The following is a 7,500-nucleotide window of genomic DNA, read 5'->3' on the forward strand; positions in this document are numbered from 1 at the left end:
GCCCGGCCCTGGAGAAACCCCTCTTGGAGCCCTCGCTCCAGTCGGCAACGGCCACCGGAGCCTGCGGGCAAGCAGCGGCTTCGCGCGGCTTCTGGCAGTCGGAAGCGCCGTGCGCGATAGGTAGGAGGCAGAACGGCCACGGCCACAGCCGCCGTGCAACGCCCGAGTCTGCCGGCTGAACCGCGAGTAGCTGCAGCGGTTCGATGGCGCTGGTCCGCGAGCGCCAGCCCTCTGCCCTAGTATACGGACAGCGAGGTCCCCGGCCCCGGCGGGCTCGAAGAGAACCGTCTTCCCCCAGCGGGGAGGCGCGCGAGCGCCGCCGACTCTTACCATGACGTAACTGGAGGCAGCGCAAAGCAGCGACCCCTTCGGCAGCTCCGAAGAAGAACCGGGCAAGACGTCTACCTGCCAGAACCGCGGTGGAGCCAAAGTCCCGCCGGAGCGAGGTAGACGAGGCATCCCTTTCCGCCGGCAGCTCCGGCGGCCACATCGGGCACACCGGACCCGGCGGACGGTAAAACGGGTAGACCTGGCCTCCCTGCCGGCAGAACGGGTAGACGAGGCCTCCCTGCCTGGAACCGGGTAGACCTGGCATCCCTGCCGGAAGCGGGTAGACCTGGCATCCCTGCCGGTAAAACGGGTAGACCTGGCCTCCCTGCCGGCAGAACGGGTAGACGAGGCCTCCCTGCCTGGAACCGGGTAGACCTGGCATCCCTGCCGGAAGCGGGTAGACCTGGCATCCCTGCCGGCAAAACGGGTAGACCTGGTCTCCCTGCCGCCAAAACGGGTAGACCTGGCCTCCCTGCAGGTAAAACGGGTAGACCTGGTCTCCCTGCCGCCAAAACGGGTAGACCTGGCCTCCCTGCCGCCACAACGGGTAGACCTGGCATCCCTGCCGGCAAAACGGGTAGACCTGGTCTCCCTGCCGGTAAAACGGGTAGACCTGGTCTCCCTGCCGGCAGAACGGGTAGACGTGGTCTCCCTGCCGCCAGAACGGGTAGACCTGGCATCCCTGCCGGCAAAACGGGTAGACCTGGTCTCCCTGCCGGTAAAACGGGTAGACCTGGCCTCCCTGCAGGTAAAACGGGTAGACCTGTTATCCCTGCCGGCAAAACGGGTAGACCTGGCATCCCTGCCGGCAAAACGGGTAGACCTGGTCTCCCTGCCGGTAAATGGGTAGACCTGGTCTCCCTGCAGGTAAAACGGGTAGACCTGTTATCCCTGCCGGCAAAACGGGTAGACCTGGCATCCCTGCCGGCAAAACGGGTAGACCTGGTCTCCCTGCCGGTAAATGGGTAGACCTGGTCTCCCTGCCGCTAGAACGGGTAGACCTGGCCTCCCTGCCGGCAGAACGGGTAGACCTGGCCTCCCTGCCGGTAAAACGGGTAGACCTGGCATCCCTGCAGGTAAAACGGGTAGACCTGGCATCCCTGCCGGCAAAACGGGTAGACCTGGTCTCCCTGCCGGTAAAACGGGTAGACCTGTTCTCCCTGCAGGTAAAACGGGTAGACCTGTTCTCCCTGCCGCCAGAACGGGTAGACCTGGCATCCCTGCCGGCAAAACGGGTAGACCTGGTCTCCCTGCCGGCAAAAAGGGTAGACCTGTTCTCCCTGCCGCCAGAACGGGTAGACCTGGCCTCCCTGCCGGTAAAACGGGTAGACCTGGTCTCCGTGCAGGTAAAACGGGTAGACCTGGCATCCCTGCCGGCAGAACGGGTAGACGTGGTCTCCCTGCCGCCAGAACGGGTAGACCTGGCATCCCTGCCGGCAAAACGGGTAGACCTGGTCTCCCTGCCGGTAAAACGGGTAGACCTGGCCTCCCTGCAGGTAAAACGGGTAGACCTGTTATCCCTGCCGGCAAAACGGGTAGACCTGGCATCCCTGCCGGCAAAACGGGTAGACCTGGTCTCCCTGCCGGTAAATGGGTAGACCTGGTCTCCCTGCCGCTAGAACGGGTAGACCTGGCCTCCCTGCCGGCAGAACGGGTAGACCTGGCCTCCCTGCCGGTAAAACGGGTAGACCTGGCATCCCTGCAGGTAAAACGGGTAGACCTGGCATCCCTGCCGGCAAAACGGGTAGACCTGGTCTCCCTGCCGGTAAAACGGGTAGACCTGTTCTCCCTGCAGGTAAAACGGGTAGACCTGTTCTCCCTGCCGCCAGATCGGGTAGACCTGGCATCCCTGCCGGCAAAACGGGTAGACCTGGTCTCCCTGCCGGTAAATGGGTAGACCTGGTCTCCCTGCAGGTAAATCGGGTAGACCTGTTATCCCTGCCGGCAAAACGGGTAGACCTGGTCTCCCTGCAGCCAGAACGGGTAGACCTGGTCTCCCTGCCGGCAAAACGGGTAGACCTGGTCTCCCTGCCGGCAAAAAGGGTAGACCTGTTCTCCCTGCCGCCAGAACGGGTAGACCTGGTCTCCCTGCCGGTAAATGGGTAGACCTGGTCTCCCTGCCGGCAATATGGGTAGACCTGGCCTCCCTGCAGCCAGAACGGGTAGACCTGGCATCCCTGCCGGTAAATGGGTAGACCTGGCATCCCTGCCGGTAAAACGGGTAGACCTGGCATCCCTGCCGGCAATACGGGTAGACCTGGTCTCCCTGCCGCTAGAACGGGTAGACCTGGCATCCCTGCCGGTAAAACGGGTAGACCTGGCCTCCCTGCCGGCAATACGGGTAGACCTGGCCTCCCTGCCGGTAAAACGGGTAGACCTGGCATCCCTGCCGGCAGAACGGGTAGACCTGGTCTCCCTGCCGCCAGAACGGGTAGACCTGGCCTCCCTGCAGGTAAAACGGGTAGACCTGGCCTCCCTGCCGGCAGAAGGGGTAGACCTGGCCTCCCTGCCGGCAGAAGGGTTAGACCTGTCCTCCCTGCGGACAGAGCGGGTCGCCCGTGCTGGAGGCCCGTATGCAGGGGTGCCTGCACGGGGTGGGAAGGGCCGGCGGCGGGCTGCCTGTGCTCTCTCAGCCGGGGCGGCGGTGGGGGGGCTTGCGGGGGGTGGCTGGGGTCGGCAGGCCGGCCCTGCCGGAGGCCCGTATGCAGGGGTGCCTGCACGGGGTGGGAAGGGGCGGCGGCGGGCTGCCTGTGCTCTCTCAGCCGGGGCGGCGGTGGGGGGGCTTGCGGGGGGTGGCTGGGGTCGGCAGGCCGGTCCTGCCGGAGGCCCGTATGCAGGGGTGCCTGCACGGGGTGGGAAGGGGCGGCGGCGGGGTGCCTGTGCTCTCTCAGCCGGGGCGGCGGTGGGGGGGCTTGTGGGGGGTGGCTGGGGGCGGCAGGCCGGCCGTGCCGGAGGCCCGTATGCAGGGGTGCCTGCACGGGGTGGGAAGGGGCGGCGGCGGGGTGCCTGTGCTGTCTCAGCCGGGGCGGCGGTGGGGGGGCTTGTGGGGGGTGGCTGGGGGCGGCAGGCCGGCCCTGCCGGAGGCCCGTATGCAGGGGTGCCTGCACGGGGTGGGAAGGGGCGGCGGCGGGCTGCCTGTGCTCTCTCAGCCGGGGCGGCGGTGGGGGGGCTTGCGGGGGGTGGCTGGGGGCGGCAGGCCGGCCCTGCCGGAGGCCCCTATGCAGGGGTGCCTGCACGGGGTGGGAAGGGCCGGCGGCGGGCCGCCTGTGCTCTCTCAGCCGGGGCGGCGGTGGGGGGGCTTGCGGGGGGTGGCTGGGGGCGGCAGGCCGGCCCTGCCGGAGGCCCGTATGCAGGGGTGCCTGCACTAGGTGGGAAGGGCCGGCGGCGGGCTGCCTGTGCTCTCTCAGCCGGGGCGGCGGTGGGGGGGCTTGCGGGGGGTGGCTGGGGTCGGCAGGCCGGCCCTGCCGGAGGCCCGTATGCAGGGGTGCCTGCACGGGGTGGGAAGGGCCGGCGGCGGGCTGCCTGTGCTGTCTCAGTCGGGGCGGCGGTGGGGGGGCTTGCGGGGGGTGCCTGGGGTCGGCAGGCCGGCCCTGCCGGAGGCCCGTATGCAGGGGTGCCTGCACGGGGTGGGTGGGCCTGCGGCGGGCTGCCTGTGCTCTCTGAGCCGGGGCGGCGGTGGGGGGGGCTTGCGGGGGGTGGCTGGGGGCGGCAGGCCGGCCCTGCCGGAGGCCCGTATGCAGGGGTGCCTGCACGGGGTGGGTGGGCCTGCGGCGGGCTGCCTGTGCTCTCTGAGCCGGGGCGGCGGTGGGGGGGGCTTGCGGGGGGTGGCTGGGGGCGGCAGGCCGGCCCTGCCGGAGGCCCGTATGCAGGGGTGCCTGCACGGGGTGGGAAGGGGCGGCGGCGGGGTGCCTGTGCTCTCTCAGCCGGGGCGGCGGTGGGGGGGCTTGCGGGGGTTGTCTGGGGGCGGCAGGCCGGTCCTGCCGGAGGCCCGTATGCAGGGGTGCCTGCACGGGGTGGGAAGGGGCGGCGGCGGGCTGCCTGTGCTGTCTCAGCCGGGGCGGCGGTGGGGGGGCTTGTGGGGGGTGGCTGGGGGCGGCAGGCCGGCCCGGCCGGAGGCCCGTATGCAGGGGTGCCTGCACGGGGTAGGAAGGGCCGGCGGCGGGGTGCCTGTGCTCTCTCAGCCGAGGCGGCGGTGGGGGGGCTTGTGGGGGGTGGCTGGGGGCGGCAGGCCGGCCCTGCCGGAGGCCCGTATGCAGGGGTGCCTGCACGGGGTGGGAAGGGGCAGCGGCGGGCTGCCTGTGCTGTCTCAGCCGGGGCGGCGGTGGGGGGGCCTGCGGCGGGTGGCTGGGGGCGGCAGGCCGGCCCTGCCGGAGGCCCGTATGCAGGGGTGCCTGCACGGGGTGGGAAGGGCCGGCGGCGGGCTGCCTGTGCTCTCTCAGCCGGGGCGGCGGTGGGGGGGCTTGCGGAGGGGTGGCTGGGGTCGGCAGGCCGGCCCTGCCGGAGGCCCGTATGCAGGGGTGCCTGCACGGGGTGGGAAGGGGCGGCGGCGGGCTGCCTGTGCTGTCTCAGCCGGGGCGGCGGTGGGGGGGCTTGCGGGGGGTGGCTGGGGGCGGCAGGCCGGCCCTGCCGGAGGCCCGTATGCAGGGGTGCCTGCACGGGGTGGGAAGGGCCGGCGGCGGGCTGCCTGTGCTCTCTCAGCCGGGGCGGCGGTGGGGGGGGTTGCGGGGGGTGGCTGGGGGCGGCAGGCCGGCCCTGCCGGAGGCCCGTATGCAGGGGTGCCTGCACGGGGTGGGAAGGGCCGGCGGCGGGCTGCCTGTGCTGTCTCAGTCGGGGCGGCGGTGGGGGGGCTTGCGGGGGGTGGCTGGGGTCGGCAGGCCGGCCCTGCCGGAGGCCCGTATGCAGGGGTGCCTGCACGGGGTGGGTGGGCCTGCGGCGGGCTGCCTGTGCTCTCTGAGCCGGGGCGGCGGTGGGGGGGGCTTGCGGGGGGTGGCTGGGGTCGGCAGGCCGGCCCTGCCGGAGGCCCGTATGCAGGGGTGCCTGCACGGGGTGGGAAGGGCCGGCGGCGGGCTGCCTGTGCTCTCTCAGCCGGGGCGGCGGTGGGGGGGGTTGCGGGGGGTGGCTGTGGGCGGCAGGCCGGCCCTGCCGGAGGCCCGTATGCAGGGGTGCCTGCACGGGGTGGGAAGGGCCGGCGGCGGGCTGCCTGTGCTGTCTCAGCCGGGGCGGCGGTGGGGGGGCCTGTGGCGGGTGGCTGGGGGCGGCAGGCCGGCCCTGCCGGAGGCCCGTATGCAGGGGTGCCTGCACGGGGTGGGAAGGGCCGGCGGCGGGCTGCCTGTGCTCTCTCAGCCGGGGCGGCGGTGGGGGGGGTTGCGGGGGGTGGCTGGGGTCGGCAGGCCGGCCCTGCCGGAGGCCCGTATGCAGGGGTGCCTGCACGGGGTGGGAAGGGCCGGCGGCGGGCTGCCTGTGCTGTCTCAGTCGGGGCGGCGGTGGGGGGGCTTGCGGGGGGTGGCTGGGGTCGGCAGGCCGGCCCTGCCGGAGGCCCGTATGCAGGGGTGCCTGCACGGGGTGGGTGGGCCTGCGGCGGGCTGCCTGTGCTCTCTGAGCCGGGGCGGCGGTGGGGGGGGCTTGCGGGGGGTGGCTGGGGTCGGCAGGCCGGCCCTGCCGGAGGCCCGTATGCAGGGGTGCCTGCACGGGGTGGGAAGGGCCGGCGGCAGGCTGCCTGTGCTGTCTCAGTCGGGGCGGCGGTGGGGGGGCTTGCGGGGGGTGGCTGGGGTCGGCAGGCCGGCCCTGCCGGAGGCCCGTATGCAGGGGTGCCTGCACGGGGTGGGTGGGCCTGCGGCGGGCTGCCTGTGCTCTCTGAGCCGGGGCGGCGGTGGGGGGGGCTTGCGGGGGGTGGCTGGGGTCGGCAGGCCGGCCCTGCCGGAGGCCCGTATGCAGGGGTGCCTGCACGGGGTGGGAAGGGGCAGCGGCGGGCTGCCTGTGCTGTCTCAGCCGGGGCGGCGGTGGGGGGGCTTGCGGCGGGTGGCTGGGGGCGGCAGGCCGGCCCTGCCGGAGGCCCGTATGCAGGGGTGCCTGCACGGGGTGGGAAGGGCCGGCGGCGGGCTGCCTGTGCTGTCTCAGCCGGGGCGGCGGTGGGGGGGCTTGCGGGGGGTGGCTGGGGGCGGCAGGCCGGCCCTGCCGGAGGCCCGTATGCAGGGGTGCCTGCACGGGGTGGGAAGGGGCGGCGGCGGGCTGCCTGTGCTGTCTCAGCCGGGGCGGCGGTGGGGGGGCTTGCGGGGGGTGGCTGGGGGCGGCAGGCCGGCCCTGCCGGAGGCCCGTATGCAGGGGTGCCTGCACGGGGTGGGAAGGGCCGGCGGCGGGCTGCCTGTGCTCTCTCAGCCGGGGCGGCGGTGGGGGGGCTTGCGGGGGGTGGCTGGGGGCGGCAGGCCGGCCCTGCCGGAGGCCCGTATGCAGGGGTGCCTGCACGGGGTGGGAAGGGGCGGCGGCGGGGTGCCTGTGCTCTCTGAGCCGGGGCGGCGGTGGGGGGGCTTGCGGGGGGTGGCTGGGGGCGGCAGGCCGGCCCTGCCGGAGGCCCGTATGCAGGGGTGCCTGCACGGGGTGGGAAGGGCCGGCGGCGGGCTGCCTGTGCTGTCTCAGTCGGGGCGGCGGTGGAGGGGCTTGCGGGGGATGGCTGGGGTCGGCAGGCCGGCCCTGCCGGAGGCCCGTATGCAGGGGTGCCTGCACGGGGTGGGTGGGCCTGCGGCGGGCTGCCTGTGCTCTCTGAGCCGGGGCGGCGGTGGGGGGGGCTTGCGGGGGGTGGCTGGGGGCGGCAGGCCGGCCCTGCCGGAGGCCCGTTTGCAGGGGTGCCTGCACGGGGTGGCGGTTGGGGGGGGCGGCGGGAATTTTTTGGTTTTTGTTGCTTTTTTATTTCTTTTTCCGCTTTTGAAACAGAGACGCCGCCCCGTCCTCGGGCGTTTCAGCCGAGCTGATGGAAAGCGGCGCCCCTTCCCGTCGCTTGCGGGGGGGGGTGGTGCAGGAGGGGGGAGGCGGCGCGCGCCTGAAATTCCCCTCGCCACCCCCCGTTTCCGAGACTTCGCCGTATCTAGTGGAAGGCGCTAAGCTTGGCCGGACTGTCTCGCTGAAGGCTTTCTTACTCTGCATCGGTTCTGACGGTGGGCGAGAAAAAAAAACAAA

Source organism: Opisthocomus hoazin, unplaced genomic scaffold (genome assembly GCF_030867145.1).
Source record: "Opisthocomus hoazin isolate bOpiHoa1 unplaced genomic scaffold, bOpiHoa1.hap1 HAP1_SCAFFOLD_155, whole genome shotgun sequence".
NCBI lineage: Eukaryota > Metazoa > Chordata > Aves > Opisthocomiformes > Opisthocomidae > Opisthocomus > Opisthocomus hoazin.